This window comes from Lathyrus oleraceus, chromosome 7 (genome assembly GCF_024323335.1).
Source record: "Lathyrus oleraceus cultivar Zhongwan6 chromosome 7, CAAS_Psat_ZW6_1.0, whole genome shotgun sequence".
NCBI lineage: Eukaryota > Viridiplantae > Streptophyta > Magnoliopsida > Fabales > Fabaceae > Lathyrus > Lathyrus oleraceus.
The window spans coordinates 207,033,968-207,052,438 of NC_066585.1; the positions used below are offsets into that span (position 1 = coordinate 207,033,968).

At 42.4% G+C, this 18,471-nt stretch overlaps 2 long non-coding RNA genes across 3 annotated transcripts; both read left to right on the forward strand.

Annotated features, from left to right (window-relative positions):
• Positions 1 to 1,405: 1,405 nt before the first annotated feature.
• On the forward strand, positions 1,406 to 16,548 carry LOC127108148 (uncharacterized). 2 transcript variants are annotated; one of them, XR_007795966.1, is made up of 4 exons: positions 1,406 to 1,719; positions 1,869 to 2,373; positions 2,534 to 2,918; positions 16,113 to 16,548. It is a non-coding gene; the product is annotated as an uncharacterized LOC127108148 (long non-coding RNA). The 2 variants fall into 2 exon arrangements; XR_007795965.1 differs by lacking the exon at positions 16,113 to 16,548 and adding an exon at positions 3,024 to 3,459 and having other exon boundaries at positions 1,407 to 1,719.
• Positions 14,412 to 15,995, forward strand: LOC127108149 (uncharacterized). The gene is made up of 3 exons (XR_007795967.1): positions 14,412 to 14,808; positions 14,958 to 15,462; positions 15,623 to 15,995. It is a non-coding gene; the product is annotated as an uncharacterized LOC127108149 (long non-coding RNA).
• Positions 16,549 to 18,471: the final 1,923 nt, after the last annotated feature.

Consider the following 18,471-nt stretch of genomic DNA (forward strand, 5'->3'; position numbering starts at 1 on the left):
GTTAGGCTTTAGTCGAGGGGTCATATCAACCTCAACAAACAAGCCTCTGTATCGGGGTCAGGTTAGCTCTTAACCTTGCCATTGAGGGGCTAAGGTGAAGCTAGATGAAAGGTGATGAGGGGTGTGCCTCATTGCTTCTATCTCAAGTCAGAGAGAGCATCAGACAAGGGAGCGTGGGTCCAGAATGGGGGGACCCTTCTACGCTCAGGACATAGACTCGACTGTACAATGTACAAGATCTTGGGCTTGGATCTCAATGCTACAACCATGTAATGGGAGCAAGGAGAAGACTCACAGAATAGTGGGGGATAGATTGCTTATCCCTACCTTCCACCAATTGCCTCAAATGAGGACTTTTCCTGCTTGGGACAAATATAAACATACACAAGCATTGCCTCTTAAGGAGGACTTCAGACAATTTGCCCGGCCCGGTAACAGCCGGGTCTCCAGACTACATGAAGAAGAAGGCTCTATACCTCAATGCCAATTGCTTATAAGCAAAGCAATGCAAGTTCTTAAGAGAACTGAGCAACTAAGGGTACCTGTGTAAATAGCTAACCAGTCAGTACACAATTCAAACAAACAATCAACAGTCAATATCACACAAACAGACAAATCCAATCAGACAACAATGAGCGATCCATGAACACAAGGGAATCCCCCATTAAGGCATACAAAACACACAATTGTTAGCCAACAACAACAAATGGTTAAGCTCAAATGGAGGAGCATCATCACTCATGTAGATGCATTCTTGAACCTGAAATCACAATTCAAATGATAAGTCCAAACCACTAGGTCGAAGCCTAGGGTCAACAGAGGGAAAAAATCCAGAACAGAAGCTGATACTCCACATGAAACTCATTTAATCAAGAGATGACATGTCCTAAAATTAAGGGAGCATGCAAGATCGAATTATCTCTAAGCCTAGGGGTAGAATGGTCATTTCACAGTTAATGGATTAATATTGGATTAAAATCTATTTACAACATTCTAATTAAAAGTCAACTAAAATCTAAACTAGATTTAATATTCTAAACTACTTCTAATAATATTTCTAATGGTTTCTAGAATCCTAAGCAAATTTTAATACCTAATTAAAATTCTAAAAAAGGCTAATTATCTAAAATTCTATTAGACTAATCTAATCAATATCCTAAAATCCTAAAAGTTAATCAAGGTTTAATATTCCTAAGATTATTCATATTCTAACTAAAGTCTAATAATACCTAATTCTGAAATTTAATAAAATTATTTCTAATACTAAATATCATGCAATTAACATAAAATGAAAGGGGCCTTATATGGACTGGGGTGCAGGCCCGGACTGGAGGGTGTGTGCAAAGCAAACAAGCCTTCGGGCCTGAAATGTGAAGGCAAGGCCCAAGCAGATTGGACAAGTAGCGGAGACTCCATCTCCTTCACCTTCCTCGGTCAATTTCAACAGACACAGGGAGAACCACATCTCCAAGACCTCCCTAGATGCGCCGGCCTAAACCAACGGCGGCGACCGCAAAATCATACCTCACACCGCCACGCGCCTCTTGACCGACAAGAGGAACGAAGCTCCGCCTAATCGACCGGAGCTACCGCGATGGTTCTCTCACGAAGCGAAGCGAACATCGGCAATGGCGAAAGAAAAATCGCTACGAAAGGACAAGAGATCTTACCGGCAATGGCGAAAGAGGATCCGTCGGTGAAGCCGTATTCGGAACTCAGGTATCACGAAACTCTGATTCTCCGATCCTCCTCTCCTGTTCTGTTGCGAATTGCTTCTAAGTTTTCCTTTCCTTTATGTCGCTGTTGTCGCGGTTCTTGATAGATGGAGATTGGAATCTTGATGCCGGTTCACTGTTTTTCCGTTACAGGCTTTTTGGAAGGGGTCGAATGGTTCTTTATCGGAATTCTGTGGAAGAAACGGTCATGAATTCTTGGTTGAGAGGAGGATTGAAGGTGTTGTCCGGTTGAATATGAAGGAGTTGTAGAAGTTCCTTTTCTGAATTTTGCAGGTTGCGTTAGAGAAAAAGAATTGGTGTGGTGGTTGAAGATTTGGCTATGGAGTTTGGAGTTTAGTGAAGGTGTGGATTGGAAGGTGAAGGGTGATGTTGAAGAGGATTAGGTGATGGAGGAAGAAGAAGACGAATCTAGAAAACTGAGAAGTGGAGATTGAAGATGAAGGTTGAAGAAGGAGCTGGAAAAGTTTGTTAGAGGTTGAAGGATTGAGGGCGAAAACGATTTTGGAATGAGAGGGAAAATTTTCTGAAACCAATGATTGGCAATGATTGCAGCTTATATAGCAGGATCTAAGGGGCAAATTGGAGAATTAAATCTGAAATGATTCAATCTGCACCATCCAGCTGGCATTAAGTGAAGGTGAGTCTTAAATCATGAATTAAGTTCACGTGAGATTTACCACAAGTCCCCATTTTCTAATTGCATTTTCCTTCAATCTCAACTGTGGATAACTATTATTGAACCAAATTGATTTAGACTGTGGCTTGAATAATCACCAGTTTGAATTTGTTTTTTGCAGGACATGGTTGATTACCAAGTGCAATCACAGAGTTTCTCCAAGTGGTCAAAGCTGAATCTGCAGCAAGGCTTCTCCTGTAGACTCCTTCTTGTTTTCCAATGTGTTGATTTGTGGGTCGCTTCCTGGATTCACTATGGAAACTTGAAGCTATTTTCGGGCCAAGGAACATTGAGTGACGATGCCACCAGGTTTGTTTAGAAGTTAGTGACACATAGCCTTGTGATGAATGTTGACGGTTAGTGTTAATGCTGATAGTAGCTTTTGGAAGAGTGGTTAATGACAAAATCTGTTAAGTGAAGTCATTTATGTATTGTGAACACGGTTTGTGCAAGCTGAAAGGAAGATGCCGTTGTGTAGTTAGGTATCTTTCGGTTATAAGCTGGAGGTTAGTGAGAAATCCTGCTTTGTATTTCCTATTTTCCGTTTCGGTCCCTTTTCCGTTATTCCAGTTATGATCTAGCTTTAACTTGGTGTCATTGTGAAATGGCAGGTCAAGAAGAAAATGCCGGCAAGGCAATATTGCCAGCTCTAAGTAAATGCGTGGAAGAAGATCTTGCATAGCACCAATTTTGCGGAATCAGTTATAGCAAGTTTCTTTGGCATCGGCACAAATATCACTTGCTTCAAAGTTCTCTGCCAAGTTGCAGAATAAAGCTCCGTCTTCAGTAAATTCTGCTTTGAAGTAGCATTGCTGCGTTGCTTTTGTGGCAGCTTTTACATTACCTTGGCGTGGAGCTTGGTTTGTACACTAGTTGCCCATGCGCTTCATTTGCCGCTTATGCTTTGACGCTGGCTTCACTTGGAGTGTGTAGCTTGATGAAGCTTGCTGTTTGCATTGTACTGCTGTATCATTTCATTTGCTCTTTTTTTTTTGTATTATTATATTTATTTTTATGAACAAACTACATGCATATGGTTTTGGATCATGTTAAGGACTTATTTGGAAAATGGTTTAATTGATTTTGGAATTGGATATGGTTTAAAAATGGATAAATGGTTTGAAAAAAAGAATTAAATGGTCACATGGATTGTTTTAGAAATTAGGAATTAGTAAAATGAAATATTGATTTGGAAAGAGGATTTGGATTACTAGTGGATTTTTATTGTGAAAAATGGATTAAAAAAAAGGTTATGGACATTTGGTTTTAAAATGCGGATATGGGTTGGTGATATGGACAAGGATGGTATATGGATATTTGGTTAGACGGTTGACTTTTATGGGCCTCAGCCGACTTGGTTACGCATTGTGGATTTTGAGCTTTCAACACTTGGCCAAATTGCATCAAAATGAACCTTGGGTTCACATAAGCTCATTGGAACACCCATAGGGCCTTTGTCTCATGGAAAAACTTGATCTCTTGCACAGTTGACTTCTCCTGATGCCAGTCCTGACTGATGCAATGCAATGGACTATGCAATGTGAATGCAATGTTAATGACCTAAAAATGAAATGAATGTACAAATGGGAGGGTGCAAATTCGAGGTGCTACAGCTGCCCCTATTCAATCAACTGGGAACCCGAATGGATGAGAGCAACGGCTGTCAGACTTTCAGGGTAAACAGGGATTGAATACAAAGAACCGTATAAATTTGCACACTGCTGGGATTTGTCTTGTTTTCTTCTTTTTCTGTTTTCAGGGTACAACCACATCCAGACATCGACACACGATGAATGGGAACAGAAATCATCTCAACTAGATGCCAACGGACAACTAGGAAAAACTCAACGTTTACCAAGACCAACGGAGAGGTAAATCAACTCTACCGGGGATAACCAGGAAAGGATACAACCATACGTCAGCGGACGCAATGGGAAAAACTCAGCGTTTACCAAAACCAACGGAGAGGTAACCAATCATTAATGAATGAATGGGAAGAGAGATACAACCATACGTCAGCGGACGGAATGGGGAAAAACTCAACGTTTACCAAGACCAACGGAGAGGTAACCAATCATTAATGAATGAATGGAAAGAGAGATACAACCATACGTCAGCGGACGTAATGGGGAAAAACTCAACGTTTACCAAGACCAACGGAGAGGTAACTAGACATCATCGGATGAATGGGAAGACTCGACCAGACGTCATAGGACGAAAGGGAGAAGGAGAAGGCCACTTCACGAGGGAAAGGCACCACAACCGGAAACCGAATAGGACGTCTACTGGGAATTCTGGTTGGGAATCAACCAGACATTAATGAATGACTGGGAATAGGGTATACAATCAGACGTCATCGGACGAATGAGAAAAACACAACGTTTATCGAAACCAACGGAGAGGAGGATTTTTCTGGGGACGACCCTGTGGGGAAAGATATCAATTATACGCCAACGGACGCATAGGAAAAACTCGACGTTTATCGACACCAACGGAGAGGAGTAAACTTCATTAGGGAAGAGTGAGAACACAACCAAATTATCAGCGGATAATTGGGAAAAACTCGACGTTTATCGACACCAACGGAGAGGAGTAAACTTCACTAGGGAAGAGTGAGAACACAACCAAATTATCAGCGGATAATTGGGAAAAACTCGACGTTTATCGACACCAACGGAGAGGAGTAACTTCACTAGGGAAGGGACGACGTTACGAACATCGAAAGATGATGTTTACCGTCACCAAAGAAACAACACACGCGGGTGTTGACAGGACGACATCTACATATGTCAAGGCAAGGCTAAACACTTGCAGGGGATCTCACTGGGGAACAAAGTCACTACAGCGAGCAAACAGGGAGGAACACCAAGGATACCGGATTGTAGGTATGAAACGGGTGACCGACCAAAGCGTGAATTGGCTTGGCGTTCCCAAAACACTCAACATCCTGAAGAGGGCTAGAAAAGCGGTCCTGTTAAAGGATGGACATTCGATTCCATAGGGAATACGAATCTTACTCGACTGGGGAGGACGACTTCGACCCAAGAGCGCATGAGACATATTATCTATAGCCGTCAAAACGTAGATAATAGACTCGCATGGAAGATTATCCATAACCGGGTTGCAGGTTGTTAAATGGATAAGCGACCGACATCATCCTGAAGAGAGCGAAAGCAAACTTGTTAGAGGATGGACATCCGTTTCCACGAGGAATACGAATCTTACTCTGCTGGAGAAAACAATCAAACGACTGACCAGAGAGCGCATGAGACATATTATCTATAGTCGTCAAAACGTAGATAACACACTCGCATGGAAGATTATCCATAACCGGGTTGCAGGTTGTTAGATGGATGAATCGACCGAAAAGAAAGGCATCGGGGTACCAGGACTAGGTACGCAAAGATGACCAATCAAAAGAGGATAAAGTTGCTAACTCAGAGCAAATACCCAAAAGAAAGGGGGAGACCCACTGGGGACAATACTGCTTGATCAAGGCGAGTATCCAGATGGGACAAGAATATCAATACCGCACTGGATACTGATAACTGCAAAGAGGGGATTACATCTACCGGTTAGTAGGCAGAAAACCACGGAAAAGCAACCAGTCATCAATAGGATGAGCACAGAGGGTTAACTCCACAACAAGGAGAGAACGTGGGATTTTACAACTACCAGCTAGTAGGTAGAAAACCACAAAGATAGGACTTACAACTACCGGGTTGTAGGTAGAAGCCAACCGACAGAATGAACCACAAAGGTTACCTCTGCTAGGGGAGGAAAGTGGGATTTTACAACTACCGGATTGTAGGTAGAAAACCACAAAGATAGGACTTACAACTACCGGGTTACAGGTAGAGGCCAACAAACAGCATGAACCACAAAGGTTACCTCTGCTAGGGGATGAAAGTGGGATTTTACAACTACCGGATTGTAGGTAGAAAACCACAAAGATAGGACTTACAACTACCGGGTTGCAGGTAGAGGCCCACAAATTCCGCTGAGGGTAAGATGAATGAGTGCCGGTTAGTGAGCAACTATTCATTTATGCCCCAGGGAAAAACAGGAGACAGCCACAAGGAAGCCAATTCAGGATCGATCCAAAAAGGCAAACTGACCCAAGACATCCTAATGAGGAAAGAACTCACTAGGGAAAACCCGTCCCATTATGTGTGGGAGGGAACGGAACCAACCGTCATCCACGAGGACACAACTCGTGGGGAGTGCAGAAGGAAATGACAGACATTTTCTGCTTAAAGGGTCAAATCTACATGGAGAGATCAGACACCCCCACATCTGCTAAGGAAAAAGATCTAAGCTGGCAAGATGCTACCAATTGGGGAGTAACAATGCTGGGGATACCCACTCACTTGCGGGGTCACTTCTCTCAACCCTGCTGGGGAACCCAATTCTGAAGTCGATCCAAGCAATGCTAAACTCTTTCCAACAACCCAATCTCGGCTGGTCACCACTGCCTAGGGCTAATGGACATGTTTGCAATGTTGATGCATGAGTTTTTTTTTTTTTTACACAATGCCCCATGAACATGGAAAGGCTATGCGCTAATGATGCAATATGCTATGCTTGTCTAAATGATGAATGCATAAAAACACGTCCCCTTCGGAGACAACACCGGGGAACTCCAGGAACTGTGCTGAGGATCTCATTACCACGTCAATTTCCGCCCTGCTGGGGAAAGACAAACCTTTGCTGGGGGTGAACTCCATCGAACCCATACTGCTTGGAGATTACCCTGCTAGGGGAGGCAACCCACGCTTATCTCTACTGGGGATGATTTTCTCCGAACCCGATCCGCTTGGGGGACCTCGCTGAGGGAAAACCATCAACACAAACTCTGCTGGGAAGACAGCTTCAGACTTGGAAAACAACCACAACTCCGATGGGGACACGGTAACCTTCATGCTTGCTGAGGAGGCACTGATCTCAAATTTGTTAGGGAACTAACACTCTCACACCCACTGGGGATACAACCTATTGGGTACGGAACGCCTGTCAAGTCGTCGAACAACGTCATCCATCGTCCACCCACAGTGTCAGCTTTCCACTTTTGAGAACTCCCAGACTTGCCTGGACTTTTCTGATTCATCCCACGAAGATCAAATTCCTGGGATTCATACAAACTTTCCAGTCCTTAGACTTTGAAGAGTCCTCTTGGTTAACTTTCCAGGATCGTCGTCCTTCTTTCGTCGTCCTTTCACCGTTCGTCTATCCCTTGCCCCTGGTTGGACTCTGTGGGGATCTTTTGTCAAAAGGCTCCATATCACTACTTGCCAGCGAATGAAGATATCTAACAGCACCTGCACAAGAGATTGTTAGATAAAAGCGTGCCCCAGGCGTGCCAACACTTCAACATCTTGGTCACTCAAACTTCCGAATAAGATTTCCAGATTTCAATCTCATAAGCATGCATCGGAAGGGACCTCTATGTTTCAAAATGCAAATATTCTTTATCAAAATAAACAGATGTTTTCGTAATCAAAGCGGTAATGAAAACAAAAACAAAACTATTTGACTGAATACGCATTTTATTGACTGAAAAAAGATAGCTCAAAACCGAGCAACACACAGGAAGCAATCCCTGGAAAGAGGTGATTGCGCACAAAAGGAAAAACTCTATCCTAATGGCAATGTGAAACCGTGATTTCATCGGGTTCCAACTCGGTTACACCTCATATGTCCTCAAGACTTTCCGCACTTTCGGCCTTCTGAACAGGACGCTTCCAATCGGTCTCTGTCGGAGATTAGCTGAGATGTCTTAACCAAAGCACAAACGATCATGCTGGACGTAGTTGTTCGTCTCAATCCCTCTTTTGGCTGGACCGCCTTTTCGGGTTTCAGTCCACCGGGATACCCATTTTTGCCCAAGCCGCCCTTGTGGGGTTTTCGACTTGCCGGGTGTACAGTTTTTTCATTATCCCTAACTTTTGCCCGAACCTTTTCTGTTTTTTTTTCTTGGTTCGCCGGGATGCCCCTTTTTTGCCTGGACTCTTTCTTTTTTGTCCAGCGGGTCAATTTTTCACGAAGTATCTTTTAACTGCGTCCGCATCCGCAGGGGATGGAAAATCCTCATCATCCGTGGTCGTCAACCATAAGGCTCTGTCAGAGAAGACCCTTTTGACCACGAATGGACATTCATAACTGTGTGTCCGCTTGCCCCACGATCGTTGAGGAGGAAGGATCCTTTTCAACACCATATCTCTCATGATACCCACGAGGTCGCACTTCTCGGTTAACAACACTTCATTTACTGGGTACAACTGCCCCATGACAAGTAACTGTCAGCCTCTTTTCTCAATCAGGCTCAACACGCTATACCGAGTCCTCATCCACTCGCCCTTTTTCAAACTTCTCATCCATCCGGACTCTCCACAATGAGATCTGGCCTCCAGCAGGCAATATCACTTCCATCCCATATTGAATGAGGAAGGCGCTGCCCCAGTAGATGCACGTACCGAAGTACAACACTCAGGACCAACTTCGTACTCAGCCACCATCGTTGGTGCATTCAAATGTTGTCGGGGAAGCACCAGCTCATTCACTTTAAACTTTCCCCATCAGACATCAGAATCCGTTCGGATTCAGGGTCAGGCCCCTCCTCCGGGATCGGTCACTCTCAATCTTTCGATTTGAGTACCTCGAGATGTCCTCATCAGGGACTTTAAATTTCCTTGGTTGAGAATCATCAATGGGTTGCTAGGCAAGATAACCATACAATACCTCCTCTTGATTGCTTTCTGGGAGGTATACCGAATATCGTATTTAGTCGACATCATTTGCCCTCTCGCAACCCGTCTGTTCAATGCTATCTCCTCAAGCACATACTTGATCAGATCCATTTTGGACATCCACAAGGTGGTATGAACCAGCATACTGTCTCAGTCGGCGAACAGCCTATGCCAAAGTACATCAAGTTTTCTCGAGCAGTGAGTGTATTGTTTCACAGTCGATAAACTTTTTGCTTAGGTAAATTGCATGCTCTTTTCGACAAGACTAGTCATGCTGACCCACCACACACCTCCTAGACCCCTTGAGGGCTGTCAAGTACCAAATCAACATTTATTCCTTCCACGGGAGGCATTAGAATCGGAGGTTCCTGCAACTTATTCTTTTTTCATTTTTCCATGCCCCTTGGCAGTCATCATTCCACCTGACCATTGATTTCTTTCTCTTTTATTTGTTTTTGGTTCAGGCGTCTATTGCACTGTTCTTTTTTCTTGTTTTTTTTCCTTCTTTTTTTTTGTTCACAGGATCGTCCTCGATTCCTCTGATTTGCCCCCAACAAGCCTCGGCAGCTCACCGGACAGCACTCCATAAGTGCACTGATTTAGACTCAACCTCAGTCGGAGTAGTTTCGATCTGGTCAAACAATTTGCCCCAGATCCACCGGATGCCCCTCTTCTGCTTGGGACTTTGTCATCATGTCATCAACATGGCATTCGCTTTCACGATGAGTCATATCATGAAACAAAGTCACCGTAGCCCTTCGATTCGTGGCACCGGCCTTCTTCTTCATTAGAGGATAGTCTTCTCTCGATGGTAGCTCGTGCCCCACAACATGGGTATTCCACCCTGGTGTACCTTGATGCAACCAGGTGAAGATATCAACCTGCTCTTTCAACAGGGCCACCATTCTGCTCTCGACTTGCCTCTAAAGCGGCCTCAACTTTCATTTCCCTTCTGACCTCGACGGTACTTGGGATTACAGTCTTGACTTGCTCCTCGTGTGGTTGAATCACTTTCTCCTCTTGTTTCAACAACCTGGCTAATTCCAGCAGATCACAATCTTCTTCGCCTTCTTCTTCGGCATGATAGCTTGGATTGTCGAAGTCATATAGAGGTGTAACCAAATTGTTATCGATGAGATCAGGAGGATAATCACTCTTGTGGTTGGAACGAGACAAGTTCAAAAGAAAACGAAAAACATTGCCATTTTTATTTTTTAAAACTGCAAAAAATGAAAAACAGGGAACACCGCTTTTGATCACAAAAACATCCATTTATTACTGATGCAAAATGTTGCAAAATGAAACACATGAGATGGCCCTTACAATGGACCAGTACGTTTCGGGCAAAACGTATGGCTTTCATGCAAACAAAATTAACACAGAAATACTACACTTCCGGATGAGCGGCAATGATGCTTTGGGAGGCCTTCCAATCGCCTGGTACGCACGACTTTATCCACAGCTCGAGCTCGCGGTCGCGGTCGATCTCTTCACTTACTGAACAAGCATGATCAGAATTCAACATTCCTGCACTGACAAAGGTGTACGATGGACGACGTCCTCTGTTTGGTCTAGACGACTCTTGATCTGGCCGATAACCGATCCCAAACATGTCTGCCTTTACCGGTGTTAAGTGGATCCATCAGTTTGGATTTGTGGCCCCTAGCAGGATATTTGAGCAAACAAGCTATGCGCACCGGTTGACACCTACAAAACAGCAAATGGGTTAGTATGACTCACACATGCAATGTCTGTCCGTACTAGGAAAATTCTGTCCTTGGATTCCGGTTTCATCGAGACAGATAAAATTTTATCAACAATGACATCTGGATGTCTCTCAACCTGAGTCTCTGTTAAAAATAATGGACCCTGAGTACGGACAGACATGAGTTGAATGCAGATGAATGCGATGCAAATGCATGAATGCAAGTTACTGTGCCACCAAGTCATCTGAGGACCCATCAAATCTCTGGACCAGTCACAGTCATCGGGACTAAGTCACCATAAATCCGACTTGGGGAGTTCCGAAATAAACGGAACCGGAGATTACATTACTATCACAGGAACATCCATTGAACGGATGACAGCCAGATCCTCTGAACCGGTACTTTCAAATTCAACCCGGGGATCCGAAATAAACGGAACCCGCTGATAAACCACGGACAGAACTCTGGCGTCCCAGAAATAAGTGTCCACAATTCACAGTCACCATCAGTACCAAGAGTCACCAACAAGTCACCAACCAGTCAGCAACTGTACCTGTAATGATCATTCCCTCCCCACTCACGGGTGTCATCTAGGTCAGGGTAAGGTCAAGAGAAACGCAGCATAAATAACCTTTCGCAGAATATCATCCTGTGCACACCCGATGTATGCACCGATAATATCCCACCAGGGTCTGAACTGCTCGTGATATCAATGTTCCGCTAAGTGGCGCCATACCACCCGCTTCCCATGAATCACTCTATTCCTAAGTTTCCTAGATTGCACTCATAGCCTGGGTATTGGGCCTTTTACCTCGAGTAAATCCCACCCCCAATCAGAGAAAACACAACCAGCACAGCAGATGAATATGAATGAATGCAAACATTAATGCAAACAATACATGCAAACAATAAACAATGAATGCGATAAATAACACAGCAAAAAGCAACCAAAGCCCTAACCTAGAGAGCGCTAGGAGAGACTCGCTTAGGGGAGAAGGACCAGCACAGGTCAACTTCTCTACTATCCCCAGCAAAGTCGCCAGCTTTCGCATTACGCGAAAAACCGGCGGGAAACAAGAACAACAGAGCCGCCACCGTGCGTTATTTATCCCAAAAGAGGGAAAGGAAACGCTCGAAGTAAACCTGGAAAAAGCATGGTCTCGCGACCAAAGAGAATGGGATCGGGAGTCGGTTATGCGAAGGGAAGGTATTAGCACCCCTACGCATCCGTCGTACTCGACGGGATCCACGCACAATAGGAAGGAAAATGGTTGCTAAAAACACTGCTCACACACACACACACTGGCTGAAAGAGACACAAGAAAACAGACAAGACTGACTCGGCAGGATATCGTATCCTGGGCCTACTTAGTCTATCAGGCATAGACATCAGAGTCAAAGTAGTTCGGACTGGGGAAACGACACATGCTCGCTAGGATATCGCATCCTATGCATACGTATCTCCTTTGGACGAAGGAGAATCAGAGCATTCGTAGCTCGGCTAACACGCACACAAACAAACACAGGCAAAGGCAAACGTGGAGCCTGAATGCCAATCAATGGGCTTACATCAGCATCCGAACCAAACACACGCAAGAGGGCAAACATGGAGCCCGACAACCAATTGATGGAATTATGTCAGCATCCGAACCCAAAACACACTCAAAAGGGCAAACATGGAGCCCGACAACCAATTGATGGGATTATGTCAGCATCCGAACCCAAAACACACAACAACATGCAACAAGAAGAAGGATCTCGATTGCAACTAGGGCAAGAGAAGGGGAAGGTCTCAATCGCAACGAGGGCGAGAGAAAAGCATTAGTGTTAGTTGTTAGTCAAACTCGACAAGACATCGCATCTCGTGCCTACGTATCTCATCTGAATATGAGAATCAGAGTTGCCGTAGTTCGGCTAAACTATTCCTGTTGGTTTGTGTTTTTTAGGTGGACAACGTCACTACGCAATCTACCGGATGCTCGACCTTTGGAGACTTACTCACCTGTAGTAGAAGGTGTGGACGTATCCTTAAGAGGGGATAATGTTTGTTTGTGTTTTAGGAAAGCTCAAGCAAGAAAGGAAGTCCTATACGAAGGAACCGTGCTACCTTAATTGTCATGCCAACGAGACTACGCGGAGTCTAGCAAACCTAGGGGATACAATCACACCACACAAACATATACAGCATGAAATAAACACACCAACAAGGGGGCTCAAACATCAGGGTTAGGCTTTAGTCGAGGGGTCATATCAACCTCAACAAACAAGCCTCTGTATCGGGGTCAGGTTAGCTCTTAACCTTGCCATTGAGGGGCTAAGGTGAAGCTAGATGAAAGGTGATGAGGGGTGTGCCTCATTGCTTCTATCTCAAGTCAGAGAGAGCATCAGACAAGGGAGCGTGGGTCCAAAATGGGGGGACCCTTCTACGCTCAGGACATAGACTCGACTGTACAATGTACAAGATCTTGGGCTTGGATCTCAATGCTACAACCATGTAATGGGAGCAAGGAGAAGACTCACAGAATAGTGGGGGATAGATTGCTTATCCCTACCTTCCACCAATTGCCTCAAATGAGGACTTTTCCTGCTTGGGACAAATATAAACATACACAAGCATTGCCTCTTAAGGAGGACTTCAGACAATTTGCCCGGCCCGGTAACAGCCGGGTCTCCAGACTACATGAAGAAGAAGGCTCTATACCTCAATGCCAATTGCTTATAAGCAAAGCAATGCAAGTTCTTAAGAGAACTGAGCAACTAAGGGTACCTGTGTAAATAGCTAACCAGTCAGTACACAATTCAAACAAACAATCAACAGTCAATATCACACAAACAGACAAATCCAATCAGACAACAATGAGCGATCCATGAACACAAGGGAATCCCCCATTAAGGCATACAAAACACACAATTGTTAGCCAACAACAACAAATGGTTAAGCTCAAATGGAGGAGCATCATCACTCATGTAGATGCATTCTTGAACCTGAAATCACAATTCAAATGATAAGTCCAAACCACTAGGTCGAAGCCTAGGGTCAACAGAGGGAAAAAATCCAGAACAGAAGCTGATACTCCACATGAAACTCATTTAATCAAGAGATGACATGTCCTAAAATTAAGGGAGCATGCAAGATCGAATTATCTCTAAGCCTAGGGGTAGAATGGTCATTTCACAGTTAATGGATTAATATTGGATTAAAATCTATTTACAACATTCTAATTAAAAGTCAACTAAAATCTAAACTAGATTTAATATTCTAAACTACTTCTAATAATATTTCTAATGGTTTCTAGAATCCTAAGCAAATTTTAATACCTAATTAAAATTCTAAAAAAGGCTAATTATCTAAAATTCTATTAGACTAATCTAATCAATATCCTAAAATCCTAAAAGTTAATCAAGGTTTAATATTCCTAAGATTATTCATATTCTAACTAAAGTCTAATAATACCTAATTCTGAAATTTAATAAAATTATTTCTAATACTAAATATCATGCAATTAACATAAAATGAAAGGGGCCTTATATGGACTGGGGTGCAGGCCCGGACTGGAGGGTGTGTGCAAAGCAAACAAGCCTTCGGGCCTGAAATGTGAAGGCAAGGCCCAAGCAGATTGGACAAGTAGCGGAGACTCCATCTCCTTCACCTTCCTCGGTCAATTTCAACAGACACAGGGAGAACCACATCTCCAAGACCTCCCTAGATGCGCCGGCCTAAACCAACGGCGGCGACCGCAAAATCATACCTCACACCGCCACGCGCCTCTTGACCGACAAGAGGAACGAAGCTCCGCCTAATCGACCGGAGCTACCGCGATGGTTCTCTCACGAAGCGAAGCGAACATCGGCAATGGCGAAAGAAAAATCGCTACGAAAGGACAAGAGATCTTACCGGCAATGGCGAAAGAGGATCCGTCGGTGAAGCCGTATTCGGAACTCAGGTATCACGAAACTCTGATTCTCCGATCCTCCTCTCCTGTTCTGTTGCGAATTGCTTCTAAGTTTTCCTTTCCTTTATGTCGCTGTTGTCGCGGTTCTTGATAGATGGAGATTGGAATCTTGATGCCGGTTCACTGTTTTTCCGTTACAGGCTTTTTGGAAGGGGTCGAATGGTTCTTTATCGGAATTCTGTGGAAGAAACGGTCATGAATTCTTGGTTGAGAGGAGGATTGAAGGTGTTGTCCGGTTGAATATGAAGGAGTTGTAGAAGTTCCTTTTCTGAATTTTGCAGGTTGCGTTAGAGAAAAAGAATTGGTGTGGTGGTTGAAGATTTGGCTATGGAGTTTGGAGTTTAGTGAAGGTGTGGATTGGAAGGTGAAGGGTGATGTTGAAGAGGATTAGGTGATGGAGGAAGAAGAAGACGAATCTAGAAAACTGAGAAGTGAAGATTGAAGATGAAGGTTGAAGAAGGAGCTGGAAAAGTTTGTTAGAGGTTGAAGGATTGAGGGCGAAAACAATTTTGGAATGAGAGGGAAAATTTTCTGAAACCAATGATTGGCAATGATTGCAGCTTATATAGCAGGATCTAAGGGGCAAATTGGAGAATTAAATCTGAAATGATTCAATCTGCACCATCCAGCTGGCATTAAGTGAAGGTGAGTCTTAAATCATGAATTAAGTTCACGTGAGATTTACCACAAGTCCCCATTTTCTAATTGCATTTTCCTTCAATCTCAACTGTGGATAACTATTATTGAACCAAATTGATTTAGACTGTGGCTTGAATAATCACCAGTTTGAATTTGTTTTTTGCAGGACATGGTTGATTACCAAGTGCAATCATAGAGTTTCTCCAAGTGGTCAAAGCTGAATCTGCAGCAAGGCTTCTCCTGTAGACTCCTTCTTGTTTTCCAATGTGTTGATTTGTGGGTCGCTTCCTGGATTCACTATGGAAACTTGAAGCTATTTTCGGGCCAAGGAACATTGAGTGACGATGCCACCAGGTTTGTTTAGAAGTTAGTGACACATAGCCTTGTGATGAATGTTGACGGTTAGTGTTAATGCTGATAGTAGCTTTTGGAAGAGTGGTTAATGACAAAATCTGTTAAGTGAAGTCATTTATGTATTGTGAACACGGTTTGTGCAAGCTGAAAGGAAGATGCCGTTGTGTAGTTAGGTATCTTTCGGTTATAAGTTGGAGGTTAGTGAGAAATCCTGCTTTGTATTTCCTATTTTCCGTTTCGGTCCCTTTTCCGTTATTCCAGTTATGATCTAGCTTTAACTTGGTGTCATTGTGAAATGGCAGGTCAAGAAGAAAATGCCGGCAAGGCAATATTGCCAGCTCTAAGTAAATGCGTGGAAGAAGATCTTGCATAGCACCAATTTTGCGGAATCAGTTATAGCAAGTTTCTTTGGCATCGGCACAAATATCACTTGCTTCAAAGTTCTCTGCCAAGTTGCAGAATAAAGCTCCGTCTTCAGTAAATTCTGCTTTGAAGTAGCATTGCTGCGTTGCTTTTGTGGCAGCTTTTACATTACCTTGGCGTGGAGCTTGGTTTGTACACTAGTTGCCCATGCGCTTCATTTGCCGCTTATGCTTTGACGCTGGCTTCACTTGGAGTGTGTAGCTTGATGAAGCTTGCTGTTTGCATTGTACTGCTGTATCATTTCATTTGCTCTTTTTTTTTTGTATTATTATATTTATTTTTATGAACAAACTACATGCATATGGTTTTGGATCATGTTAAGGACTTATTTGGAAAATGGTTTAATTGATTTTGGAATTGGATATGGTTTAAAAATGGATAAATGGTTTGAAAAAAAGAATTAAATGGTCACATGGATTGTTTTAGAAATTAGGAATTAGTAAAATGAAATATTGATTTGGAAAGAGGATTTGGATTACTAGTGGATTTTTATTGTGAAAAATGGATTAAAAAAAAGGTTATGGACATTTGGTTTTAAAATGCGGATATGGGTTGGTGATATGGACAAGGATGGTATATGGATATTTGGTTAGACGGTTGACTTTTATGGGCCTCAGCCGACTTGGTTACGCATTGTGGATTTTGAGCTTTCAACACTTGGCCAAATTGCATCAAAATGAACCTTGGGTTCACATAAGCTCATTGGAACACCCATAGGGCCTTTGTCTCATGGAAAAACTTGATCTCTTGCACAGTTGACTTCTCCTGATGCCAGTCCTGACTGATGCAATGCAATGGACTATGCAATGTGAATGCAATGTTAATGACCTAAAAATGAAATGAATGTACAAATGGGAGGGTGCAAATTCGAGGTGCTACATAAGACCCAAAATATCTAAGTCAACTAAGTCTCCAACCAAACAATTAACTCTTGCTAAGGAAACTACTTACAATCCAAATATCAGTGATCCTGTAAGTTATGTTATGGTCATTACTGTGTTATACTTAGTTTCCTTCATGTCTCATTTAGGCTAAAACTGTTCTATCATTATAGATCAAAAGCATGCCATCAAAGAGGAAAAAGGTCAATCAAGTTCCAGTTGTGAAAAGAAATAAAGATAGACTTACGACACTCAAGACACAGAACTTTGTGGGACTTGAAAAGAATTATGATGGTCCACTTGTGATCCATGAAGAAGAAGAACTTGAACCTGTTGGTGTCACTACTAAGAGAATGAAAACTTGGAAGAAAATTCAAAAGGCCCTGACTCAATGATGCAGAAGAATATGAAGTTTTGTAGTTCTATGTCATGAATTATGTATCAATAGTTTTGATAACACGACTTATGTACTTTGGTTATGTACTTTTGATGGCATTTTATATACTCTAAATTATGTATAAGTAATGTGTATTATAAACATTATATTGCTTATGCTATAATTTGGTTGTATCTGTTTTGGTGCTATAAGCATTCTATAACTCTTTTGTGTACTATGATCAATGTATGAATATTAAGCCAATAATGTTATATTCAGTTCTTATTAAATAAGTGCTTGTATATTTGTTTTGTAATTAGAAGGTTTCGTAACGATCAATGAGCTAAACATTAAGACAATATTGGACCAAATATAACTACTAAACATTAAGCCAGTATTAAGCTAATATTTAACTGATTTCTTGACATGAGCATAACAGGTTTCTTAATGGTTAATTTCAGTTAACATTAAGCTAACATTAACCCAATATTAACCAATTACAGTCAGATAATTTAACTGTTACTATGCAAAATTTGTGCAAACATTAACATTTCATTACAATATAAAAAGTTTGTGCCAACCTTAATTCAACTTTATTACCAAAACATTGCCAATGCATAGAAAATACACATTGAACAATAAAGTAATGCTTCTTAAGTCAATCCTTCAACAATTACATTTGAACATGAAGAACACATTAAACACAAAAGACATTACACTAAATAACATTTTTATTTTTCCAATATATTTTTCTGATTTCAGTTTATTCTTTAAACTCTTGTTCTTCTTCTTTGAATCTTCATATAACTCCTTCAAATAACCCACAACATCATTCATGTTGCTCCCATCCTCGTTTCCAGTTTTTGCATCCATATCTTCATCCAATATGAACAAACCACAAGTGTCACCACCCATCCAAAATGGACATCTCCAAAAATGCTTACCTTTGCTGGACCCCTTCTTGCACTGATACAATATCAT